The sequence below is a fragment of the Gorilla gorilla genome, chromosome 6 (genome assembly GCF_029281585.2).
Source record: "Gorilla gorilla gorilla isolate KB3781 chromosome 6, NHGRI_mGorGor1-v2.1_pri, whole genome shotgun sequence".
Taxonomy (NCBI): Eukaryota; Metazoa; Chordata; class Mammalia; order Primates; family Hominidae; genus Gorilla; species Gorilla gorilla.
In genome coordinates, this window is record NC_073230.2 from 111,616,886 (window position 1) to 111,629,808 (window position 12,923).

A 12,923-nucleotide genomic window follows, 5' to 3' on the forward strand; every position below is an offset into this window, starting at 1 on the left:
AATGTATTAGTCAGGTGGTCACAGACATATCATTTATTCATTAAATTTACTCCTCTCTAAAATGGGGTAAAATTAGTAAAACAAAACAACAACTAATTTTTATGTTTCAAAAAGATGTGCAGATTAAATGTGATAATGCCTCTGGGACTTGAGCTTCACTCTATCTCTAATTTTCTGCCAGCCGGAAATTATACATGTACTTGTTTTCCTCTTCCTGCTGCTACAACAATACTTCAGAGGTGGTAACATATACTTCCATCAGGAGGCTCCAAATATCTGATTGTCTGTTGTTATGTGATGTTAATAGCCAGTGGTATCATTTGACTTCCCTTTCTTTAACACATGTTTGCTTTTTTCAATGCCCTAAAGTGTTTTTTTTAAATAACCATTATTATTATGGCATTACAGTACTTTATATTTGCTAGGTAATCACAGTTTATTGCTTAAATCTTCAAGCAGCTAAAAATGGTTTGGCTATATATTTAAATTTGTTTTGTGAATAAACTAAAATATGTACACTCAATCCTTTCATGGATATTAAATGTGAATGAATATCCCAGAAAAATATTTCCTTCAGAACATTAGGCTATATCTTATTTAACTTTTTTATTAAGAAGTTTTTCAAAGGCCAGGCATGGTGACTCACGCCTGTAATCTCAGCACTTTGGGAGACGGAGGCAGGTGGATTACCTGAGATCAGGAGTTCAAGACTAGCCTGGCCAACATGGTGAAACCCCATCTCTACTAAAAATACAAAAAAAATTAGCCAGGCATGGTGGCATGTGCCTGTAATTCCAGCTACTTGGGAGGCTGAGGCAGGAGAATCACTTGAACCCCGCGGGTGGAGGTTGCAGTGAGCCGAGATTGCGCCATTGTACTCCAGCCTGGGAGAAAGAGCGAGACTCTGTCTCAAAAAAAAAAGAAAGAAAGAAAGAAAGAAAAAGTGTTTCAAATATAAACAAAAGTAGCAGATTAGTACAATTATTCCTCAAGTACACATTAACGAGCTTCAACAAATATCAATTCATGAGCAATTTTATCTATAACCCTTCCACTTCCCCTCTGAACTCTCTAGATTATTTTGAAGCAAAACCTAGACAATTAGACTTAATAATATATCCTAAAGAACTTTATAGGAATATACAGAGATAGATCTCATCCCTTTTCATACCTGCATAGCACTCCTTTGCATAGATGCACCATAGGTTACTCAATTTCCTATTTATAAACGTATTGAATATTTCCAGTTTTCTGCTATTACAAAAGGGTTGCAAAGTATAGTGCATCTATTTATTTTAAAAATACGTATATATGTGTATTTTTTTTTTTTTTGAGACAGAGTCTCGCTCTGTCTCCCAGGCTGGAGTGCAGTGGTGCATTCTCTGCTCACTATAAACTCTGCCTCCCAGGTTCAAGTGATTCTCCTGCCTCAGCCTCCAGAGTAGCTGGGATTACAAGCGTGTGCCACCACACCCAGCTAATTTTTGTATTTTTAGTAGAGACAGGGTTTCACCATGTTGGCCATGCTGGTCTTGAACTCCTGACCTCAGGTGATCCACCTGTCTTGGCCTCCCAAAGTGCTGGGATTACAGGCATGAGCCACCACGCCTGGCCTTGAAATCTTTATAATCAAGATGGTATTAACTTTGAAAACTTAGGTTCAGACAATTTCTCAGAGCACTGAACCTTTAAATATGATGCAGCTTACCTAGGCAACAAATGATAAGTACCATGCTGAATCTGTACAAATTCTTCAGTTTGCTAAAGTTTTCAATCTCTATTATTCTGAAAACATTCTAAATATTTTAGAGCAAGTAAAGTATTTACACAGGGAAGCAACTAAAAGACACTACAACAGAGTTCTGATAGAGATCATCAGAAAAACTTTAACCTTTAGAATAAAAATACTTAGGCATACATTTAACCAAGGACATGAAAGATCTGTACACTGGAAACTATAAAACTATGGTGAAAGAAATTAGACATAAATAAATGGAAAGGTATCCCATGTTATGGATTAGAAGAATTAATATTGTTAAAATGGTTTACTATACAAAGCAATCTACAGGTTCAATGCAATCTCTATAAAATTCCAATGGCACTTTTTTCACAGGAATAGAAAAAAAATCCTAAAATTTATATGGAACAATAAAAGACCCCAAATAGCCAAACCCACCTTGAGCAGGAACAACAATGCTAGAAAAAATCACATGTTCTGATTTCAAATTGTAGCACAAAGTTATAGTAATCAAAACAGTATGGTGCTGGCATTAAATAAAAATAAAAGACCAATGGAACAAAATAGAGAGCCCAGAAATGAACCAATGCATATACAGTCAAGTAATTTTTGGCATGGATGTCAAGAATGCACAACATAGTTTCTTCAATACAGGGTGTTAGGGAAATTGGATAGCCACATGCCAAAGAATGAAATCAGGCCCTTGTTTTACATCACACACAAAAGTTAACTCAAACTAGATTAAAGAATTAAACATGAGATCTGAAAGCATAAAACTCCTAGAAGAAAACATAGGAAAAAAAGTCCTTGACATTGGTTTTAGTGATTATATTTTGGATATGACACCAAAGGCATGGGCAACAAAAGGAAAAATAAAGTGAGATGACATCCAACTAAAAAACTTCTGCACAGCAAAAGAAACAATCAACAAAATGAAAAGGCAACCTATGGAATAGGAGGAAATATTTGCAAACTATATATGTGACAAGGGGTTAACATCCAAAACATACAAGGAACTTATACAACTGAATAGCAACAACTCAAATAATCCCATTAAAACATGGGTAATGGAGCTGAATAGACATTTTTCCAAAGAAAACATACAAATGGCCAACAAGTACATAAAAAGGTCATCAACATTATCAACCATTGGGGAAATGCAAATCAAAACCACAATAAGATGTCACCTCACACCTGTTAGGATGGCTATGATTGAAAAAACAAAAGATAGTAATTTTTTTTTCTTTTATTATTATTATACTTTAAGTTTTAGGGTACATGTGCACAATGTGCAGGTTAGCTACATGTGTATACATGTGCCATGCTGGTGTGCTGCACCCATTAACTCGTCATTTAGCATTAGGTATATCTCCTAAAGCTATCCCTCCTCCCTCCCCCTACCCCACAACAGTCCCCAGAGTGTGATGTTCCCCTTACTGGGTCCATGTGTTCTCATTGTTCAATTCCAACCTATGAGTGAGAATATGCGGTGTTTGGTTTTTTGTTCTTGTGATAGTTTACTGAGAATGATGATTTCCAATTTCATCCATGTCCCTACAAAGGACATGAACTCACCATTTTTTATGGCTGCATAGTATTCCATGGTGTATATGTGCCACATTTTCTTAATCCAGTCTATCATTGTTGGACATTTGGGTTGGTTCCAAGTCTTTGCTATTGTGAATAATGCCACAATAAACATACGTGTGCGTGTGTCTTTATAGCAGCATGATTTATAGTCCTTTGGGTATATACCCAGTAATGGGATGGCTGGGTCAAATGGTATTTCTAGTTCTAGATCCTTGAGGAATCACCACACTGACTTCCACAATGGTTGAACTAGTTTACAGTCCCACCAACAGTGTAAAAGTGTTCCTATTTCTCCACGTCCTCTCCAGCACCTGTTGTTTCCTGACTTTTTAATGATTGCCATTCTAACTGGTGTGAGATGGTATCTCATTGTGGTTTTGATTTGCATTTCTCTGATAGCCAGTGATGGTGAGCATTTTTTCATGTGTTTTTTGGCTGCATAAATGTCTTCTTTTGCAAAGTGTCTGTTCATGTCCTTCGCCCACTTTTTGATGGGGTTGTTTGTTTTTTTCTTGTAAATTTGTTTGAGTTCATTGTAGATTCTGGATATTAGCCCTTTGTCAGATGAGTAGGTTGCAAAAATTTTCTCCCATTTTGTAGGTTGCCTGTTCACTCTGATGGTAGTTTCTTTTGCTGTGCAGAAGCTCTTTAGGCAGGAGAAGGAAATAAAGGGTATTCAATTAGGAAAAGAGGAAGTCAAATTGTCCCTGTTTGCAGATGACATGATTGTATATCTAGAAAACCCCATGGTCTCAGCCCAAAATCTCCCTAAGCTGATAAGCAACTTCAGCATGTGCAAAAATCACAAGCATTCCTATACACCAATAATAGACAAACAGAGAGCCAAATCATGAGTGAACTCCCATTCACAATTGCTTCAAAGAGAATAAAATACCTAGGAATCCAACTTACAAGGGATGTGAAGGACCTCTTCAAGGAGAACTACAAACCACTGCTCAATGAAATAAAAGAGGATACAAACAAATGGAAGAACATTCCATGCTCATGGGTAGAAAGCATCAATATCATGAAAATGGCCATACTGCCCAAGGTAATTTATAGATTCAATGCCATCCCCATCAAGCTACCAATTACTTTCTTCACAGAATTGGAAAAAACTACTTTAAAGTTCATATGGAACCAAAAAAGAGCCCGCATCGCCAAGTCAATCCTAAGCCAAAAGAACAAAGCTGGAGGCATCACGCTACCTGACTTCAAACTATACTACAAGGCTACAGTAACCAAAACAGCATGGTACTGGTACCAAAACAGAGATATAGATCAATGGAACAGAATAGAGCCCTCAGAAATAACGCCGCATATCTACAACTATCTGATCTTTGACAAACCTGAGGAAAACAAGCAATGGGGAAAGGATTCCCTATTTAATAAATGGTGCCGGGAAAACTGGCTAGCCATATGTAGAAAGCTGAAACTGGATCCCTTCCTTACACCTTATACAAAAATTAATTCAAGATGGATTAAAGACTTAAACGTTAGACCTAAGACCATAAAAACCCTAGAAGAAAACCTAGACATTACCATTCAGGACATAGGCATGGGCAAGGACTTCATGTCTAAAACACCAAAAGCAATGGCAACAAAAGATAGTAATTGTTGATGAGAATGTGAAGAAAAAGGAACCCTTGTACACTGTTAGTGGGAAGGTAAGTTGGTAAACCATTATAGAAAACAGTATGAAGTTTCCTCAAAAAGTAAAAAATAAACCTTCCTTATTATCCAGCAATTCTTCTGGTTATATATCCAAATGAATCGAAATCAGGATCTCAAAGCGATATTGGCACTCCCACATTCATTTCATCACTATTTACAAAAGCCAAGATATGGAAACAACATAAATTTCCATGGACATATGAATGGACAAAGAAATTGCGATATATGTATACAATGGAACATTTTACAGCCATAGAAAAGGAAATTCTGCCATTTGCAACATCATGGATAGAAAATGAAATATTTAGGCAGACAGAGAAATACAAATACTATATGATCTCACTTATATATGGAACTTAAAGTAGTCAAACTCATAGAAGCAGAGTGGGATGGTGGTTGCCAGGGACTTTGGGTAGGAGAAACTGGGGAGTAATAGTTAAAGAGTACAAAATTTCAGCTATGCAAGATAAATAAGTTTTGAAGATCTACTAGACAGCATAGTGCCTGTAGCTAACAATACCCTATTGTATACTTAAAATTACTAAGAGATTAGATCTTATGATAAAGCAACAACAAAAATAACAATACAGGGGGTGGATAAAACTTTGGATGGTGATAGATATGTTTATGAGATTGATGATGGTTGATGATTTCATGGGTGTATACTTATCCCCAAACTCATTGAGATGTATACATTAAATATGTACAGTATTTTATACATCAACCATACCTCAATAACGTGTTTTTTAAAAAAGGAAAAGACAGGGAGAATGAGTAGTGAAAGAAAACCCAACAGAGGCAAATATAAAAAAGTCTGTGTGAATTAAAACAAAAAAAACTAATTAATCTAATTAAATAGGCAGGAAAGGACTTAACCAGATAACAAAGTTTGATGGATAAAACAAATATCTGGCCGGGCGCAGTGGTTTACGCCTGTAATCCCAGTACTTTGTGGTGTGGAGGTGGGCGGATCACGAGGTCAGAAGTTAGAGACCAGCCTGGCCAACATGGTGAAATCCCGTCTCTACTAAAAATACAAAAATTAGCCGGGCATGGTGGTGGGCGCCTGTAATCCCAGCTACTCAGGAGGCTGAGGCAGGAGAATTGTTTGAACCTGGAAGGCAGAGGTTGCAGTGAGCCGAGATAGCGCCACTGCACTCCAGCCTGGGCAACAGAGTGAAACTCTGTCTCAAAACAAAAAACAAAAAAAAACAATAAATATCCAAAGACAGTTAATATATAGGATTGCAAAGCCCACTGTATTAATAGTTCCATATTGCAGGCAATAAGATTGACAGCTGTAAATAAAATAATAGAATAAAGTATATTCTCAGGCTACGGTGATATAAACAGAGAATGTTTAATATAACACCTTAAATTCCTGGCATAGGAAGAACTACATAGCCATCAGGTATGGTAATTCTAGAGACTTATATCTCCAGAATGCCTAAATCAATTAAATAAATATTTATTGAGTTTTCCTATGAAGAATTTACAAATATGCAAACAATGTATAATCTGAAGAGAAAGTAAGGCAGGGAAAGAACTAGTTCTCTGTCACACAAGCTGAGGTAAAATAAGCCCAAATAAAAAGCAACGTTCTTAGGAGAGTAGATAGGGCTGAAAAAGTAACTGGTAGCCTGGAATTTGGGACTTGAACTCTAGGCATTGGGAGCCATGGCAGAGTTGTAAAGATATTGCTGACAATGAGAAGAATGGCTTGGAAAAGGTGTGAATTTAGAGGCAAGGAAACAATCTGGAGGCTGGGACCCAGCCACTGTGCTATGGGTAGGAGATAGGTACCGTGGTGAGCAAGACCAGACAAGGTTCCCGACCTTAGGGGACCCAGAGACTGGCAGCAAGACAAGTTAATCAAAAAATCACAGACATAAAATTCTAAACGTTTTAACTGAAATTGGTGCTATGATAACTTGAACCACAGAAACAGGGTGGCCACACACTGCACACTTACAGGGAGCACCACTGGCATAGTAAGTTCTGCAGAGAAGCAGCCCCCACTGGAAGGAGGCAAGGCAGTACCGTGAGATGCTGTAGGAGTCTGAAGAGAAGAGGATGTGGTCTTAAGGGGATTTTAAGAAAGCAGAGGACATGAATAAGCCAAAATAGGAAGCTTCACAAAGAATAATTAAGCAATAAACATTGCAGGGTACCCCTTGTTTTGTAATACACATTAGTAATTCCTCTTCTTCAAACGAAACATAGGTGATCATCATTTTGTTTTGATTTTGAATTCTTAAGGAAACATTTCTAGATAGTTACAAAGAGCATGTGTAAAAACCAAATACTGCATGCTCCAGAGAATGGGGCAGGATACACAAACAATGTGACTTTTGGACAATAAAATGGCAATGCTTCAAGAAAGCTGTAGCAGAAAACCACACGGTCTTTCAATATTACTCATCATTGAACAAGCACAGGTTTTGCTCATTTTAGAAATAGCAGGGTGTAATGTAAAGTTGAACATGATTTATTTCTCTCCTAGTCCCACACAGAACCTGAGTGTTCTTTTTTTGTGACTTGGCTCTTCTGACTGCCCTGAAGATAAGACTGAGTGCTCCTTCCCCCAGCAGCCCATTGCTCTACAAGGTTAATTACAACATGTTTCTACAGGAACTCAGAGCTGACCCCTTAGAGGAAGGGAGAACTCTGGGACACTTCCATTTTTTTGTTTTGTTTTGTTTTAGTTTCCTAACATGTTAAAAAACATAGAAACTTCAAAACAGGGTTACGAAAATTGTGGTATAAAGTTGTATGACAAGTGCCTTCAATTCTGTCAGTGTATCTCTGGTAATTATATGTATATTATCTTTTGGAGATAACACTAAAAGTCTATAAAATTTAAGGCTCATCCTACGGGGCCTCCGGTCCACTATATGACAGGCTCAGAATATTGGGCAGCCAATCTGACATGAGGCATACCTCAGATCCATTTAATGGACAACAACAACAACAAAATCAGATGGAACTAACTTAATAGTCCTAAAAGCCACAGATAAAATGATTGCAGTTATTCCTGCCTAGATTTTATATTCTGTGTACAATTATACAATGCTCATTTTTACCATACAAAGACAATGTTAGACTTGAAACATTTTTTAAGATATAGATACATATTTTATTTTATTTATTTTTATTTTTGTGGGTACATAGTAGGTATATATATTTATGGAGATGCTTTTTTTAAAAAAGAAAGTAAAAATGTTATTCAAAGACCCAACAAATCAAATCACAACATTTTTTTTTCCTAAAAGGAATGATAAAGAGGACTTTCGAAAGAAGAATCATGAAAAGAAAAGAATCCTACAGGAAAAACAAAAAGAATCTTAAAGGAAAAATGAAAACTCTTGCAGTAAATATGTACAGATAAAAATTGCCTCATAATTGAAGTGTTAAAGTAACAATGGGGTTTGAACTACCTTCAATTAAAACCACACAAACGCACAAATAGCAAAACTCTGAAAGAAAGCTTCAAGTGCATATCTGGCCTTTAAAGTTAATGTTCAGACATGTTAAAGAGTTACCTCTTAGATTATATGCATGTGTAATCCATGAGGAATCTGTTAATTGCAACATGATGGTGGAGAACCCAAGTCTCTATTACAGAATCAGCACCCCTCCCGAGGATGGAAGGGTGCTGAGAGAGCTCTAGGCCTTCTCCTTCATTTCACCATCCCCTCGCTTTCCTTTGCCCATTCCTACCATACCCCAAGCACAGACCCAAGAAAAGATCCTCACTCTCTCTTTAAAGCATCTTATATATTTTTTTCCCTTTTTTCTCGGAAACCTACATAATCAAAACAAGCTCTGTATTACTCATTTCTGAGTAGGTGTAACATGTGGGCTCATGATGGGGCAGCACCTTACATGAGGCAGAACTGCCATAGAAACAGACATGATGTGTTTCCAACACACCCTCCAGGTTGCCCTTGTCAGCATGCAAGCACTCTTGTTCAGTGCGCCTAATAATAATATTTATATAACCCTTCACAATTTAAACAAAACTTTCCCTTGTATTACTTCACTTTGTCCTAACAACCACATACCATAAGAATTATCTCCATTTTGTACAGGAGGAAATTGACAATCAGAGAGTATAAATGATGTGCCCAAGAACACACAGCAAGGATTGGCAGTGTTTATTTAAACCCATGTCACCTGGCTCCAAATCCCTCACTCTTTCCTATTATACCATACAAGACTCTCTGTGGTCTTAGCAAAGCCCTTTCCTCTTGGCCTTCAATAGCCAAAAGCAGGATCAACAATACAGGCAGGCTGACACAATTTGACTTCTGTCACTGCAACAGTGTTAAGGCCAGGACTCTTTTAGAAAAAGCAAGCCAACACAGTGTAAATCAGTTAGAGACAAATTATTGTTGAGCAGCAATTATTAGGCAGTCCATAAGGTGGCAAGGCTGAGCTGAGCAAAACAGCGGGCTATAGAACTTGTTGCTATAGTTACAAACAGAAGGACAACCTTCACATATACACAGTGTGGCGAGAAACACTGTTCTTATATCCACAATAATTTACAGTCATTCTGCAAGTTTAGGCAGGCTTCAGAAATTCAAAAGGTGCCTGAAAGGCGCTATCAGTTCCCTTAATTAGTTTCCAAATAATTTAGCAGTGAGCAGAGCCTAAGAGTTCCAAATCCTGTAAGAGATTTGGAATGCCTGGGTAGGTCTAAAGCTGACAGTCTTCCAGAACGTCTGTAAAGTAGAAATTCTGCCTGTTTGGGTGCAATCTAGAATCCTCACACTGGAGGCCACTCCTCTTGCTTGCTATGAAAATGTGCACGTTAGAAAAGTCCCACTGTGGAAGACAGTGTGGCGATTCCTCAAGGATCTAGAACTAGAAATACCATTTGACCCAGCCATCCCATTACTGGGTATATACCCAAAGGATTATAAATCATGCTGCTATAAAGACACATGCACGCACATGTTTATTGCGGCACTATTCACAATAGCAAAGACTTGCACCAACCCAAATGTCCATCAATGATAGACTGGATTAAGAAAATGTGGCACATATACACCATGGAATACTATGCAGCCATAAAAAGGATGAGTTCATGTCCTTTGTAGGGACATGGATGAAACTGGAAACCATCATTCTCAGCAAAGTATCACAAGGACAAAAAGCCAAACACCGCATGTTCTCACTCATAGGTGGGAATGGAACAATGAGAACACATGGACACAGGAAGGGGAACATCACACACCGGGGCCTGTCATGGGGTGGGGGAGGGGGGAGGGATAACATTAGGAGATATACCTAATGTAAATGATGAGTTAATGGGTGCAGCACACCAACATGGAACATGTATACATATGAAACAAACCTGCACGTTGTGCACATGTACCCTAGAACTTAAAGTATAATTTAAAAAAAAAAACTTGAATGCAATAAAATTCAGTTTTGTGAGTTTAAAATTCAGTTTTGTGAGTTTTGACAAATGTAAAAAGTCAGATATCCTCTTCCATAGTACCGCATAGAACAATTCCATCACCCTAAAAATTATCTTGTACAGCACATTATAGTCAACCCCTCGGACCTCCCCCAACCCCTGGCAACTACTGACCTGTTCTCTGTTCCTATAATTTTGCCTTTTCCAGGATGTCATATAAATGGAATTATATCACATGTCACCTTTTGGATATGGCTTCTTTCTCTTAGCATAATGCATTTAAGATTCATCCTAGCTGTATGAATATCAACAGTTATCTTAACTGCCGAATGGTATTCTAGTTTATGATTGTACCACAATTTGTTTATCCATTCACCAACTGAAGAGCATCTTGGTTGTTTCCAGTTTTTAGTGATTTTTAGTAAGGCTCCATAAATATTCTCATATACATTTTTGTGTAAACTTGATTTTTCAATTCCCTTCCAAAGGTATCTATGAGTGAAAATGCTGGGTCATATGTCAAGTGTATGTTAAATTTCAAAAGTAACTGCCAAACTGTTTTCCAAAATGCCTGAACCATTTTGCATTTCCACTAGCAATGAGTGAGGGTTCCTTTTGTAATACATCCTTGCCAGCATTTCATATTGTCATGTAAATGTATATGTGTATTTAATTCTAGCCATTTCAATAGCTATATCTTGAAGTGTTTCTCATTACACATTTAATTTTCATTTTCTTAATGATTGGTATTATCTTTTAATACACTTCTTTGACATCTGTACATTTGGGTTGGTGAAATGTTTGTTCAGATGCTTTGCTAATTTTTAAAATTAAATGTTATCTTTTATTGTTAAAAAAAAAAAAAAAAAGAAAGAAAGAAAAGTCCCACTGTCCTCCTTGCTGGAATTTTTAAAGGTGATACCAAAAAGCATGTGTATAACATTACAATACTAGTCTATATATCTTACCTAATTAGGTAATTGCCTTGCAAACCTGCTTTTTCATTTAACTCCTTCCTCTTTCTCACACTCTGGATAGTAGGAACTGTGGACCTAGATGGATCTGTTTGCTTAGGAAAGAACTCCATGAAACATGGACTATCACTGCTTCCCACCACTGATTTCTGTTAGCCAGGTTCCTCCCTTCTTCCACCTCCTCCTCCTCCTTGCTCCTTCTTTTATCTAAAACTGAGACTAGTGGTTTTGACGTAGTCTACCAGGATGGCAGCATGGGGTAACGGAAAGAACTACTTTGAAGTTCATCACTTTAGGCTTGAATCTCATTCCTCTCCTTCCTGGGTGACGTTGGGCAAAGTATGCAACCTCTTAGTAGCTGTTTCCTAAACTGCAAGATGATTTCAGTGTTATTGTGAGGATTAAATTGGACAATGCATGTCTCCCCAGATCTCAGCATATTGGCCTCAATAAATGTCAGCTTCCTCCCACCAGTGCCTTGTTCTTTTTATTTCATACATAATGTACCTTACGTTATTTTCACAAGGAACAAATAAAGAGAGGTCATCCTGGAGCCGGACCAAATATTTCAGTTATCTATAGGCTGGAAAAGATGATCTGGGTCCTTTTCGGCATGAATTTGTCCCAGAGCACTCCTTTAGGCTTTGGTGTGAGAGCCTTAAAAGACCTTATCTTCAGTTCTCACTGTGAGACATTTAAATCTGGGATAAGAAATGCTGTATAGGACATTGGCTATTGGATCAGGGGAAAGGGAGCAACACCACTAAAGAAAAGACTTTAAAAGAATACAAGTCAACTCTAAGTCAGGGGAAGAACCACTTTAGATAATAAGTGAAGTAGGCAAAGTTCCCTCTCTCATGTCTACAAATTTCATAGCCTCCTTTTTTTGTTGCATAAGTATTTCCTGTTCTCAGGCTTTCACTGGCCCTTGGCAGATCTCCACTTCAGTCTTTCTCTCTCCTGGGGCAGCATCCCTTACTCAATTTATTTTCTTCCTTTGAAGGTAATGGCTCTGACATTAATTATAGAGTTAGAATAATATTTACCAAGCCAATTTTCCTACCTTTTCATTGGAAGAAGAAATTAAAAGTAAAAATAAATAAATAAGTATCTCTGATTTGGAGAACAAAGAGAGTTGGTGAAAAAAACAAATCAGTGTAAGCCTCTGAGGTACCTCATCTACCTAGGACAAGTTTTAGGAAAGGAAATGGAACCTGAACATTCAAGAATATCAAGGGGGTAATGTGCCTCCTTTCCCAGGTGGTACTTGGAAAAAGAGGCAAGGTTCCAGAACCATCACCACCTTCATTACTTTATGTGATGAAGCACAGATGACTAGGCAGAGAGGGCCCAAGAGAGGTCACAGAGTGGCACGGGAGAGGTGCAGAGGCTGGCTGGGAGCACTACACTACAAAAGTCCTTGAAACTGGGATGAAAGGACACTGCTCCAGAAAGCTTTGTGGACCAGACAACTGAGAGCCAGGGGGGAATGCAGAACTCTCAGAAGATGCCACCATTG

The 12,923-nt window shown here is 37.8% G+C and overlaps 1 protein-coding gene across 5 annotated transcripts in view; it reads right to left on the reverse strand.

The window, feature by feature from the left end:
• CCDC146 (coiled-coil domain containing 146) overlaps window positions 1-12,923 on the reverse strand; it is a 172,122-nt gene that overhangs the window by 129,758 nt on the left and 29,441 nt on the right. The gene's annotated exons all lie outside the window — the stretch shown is intronic.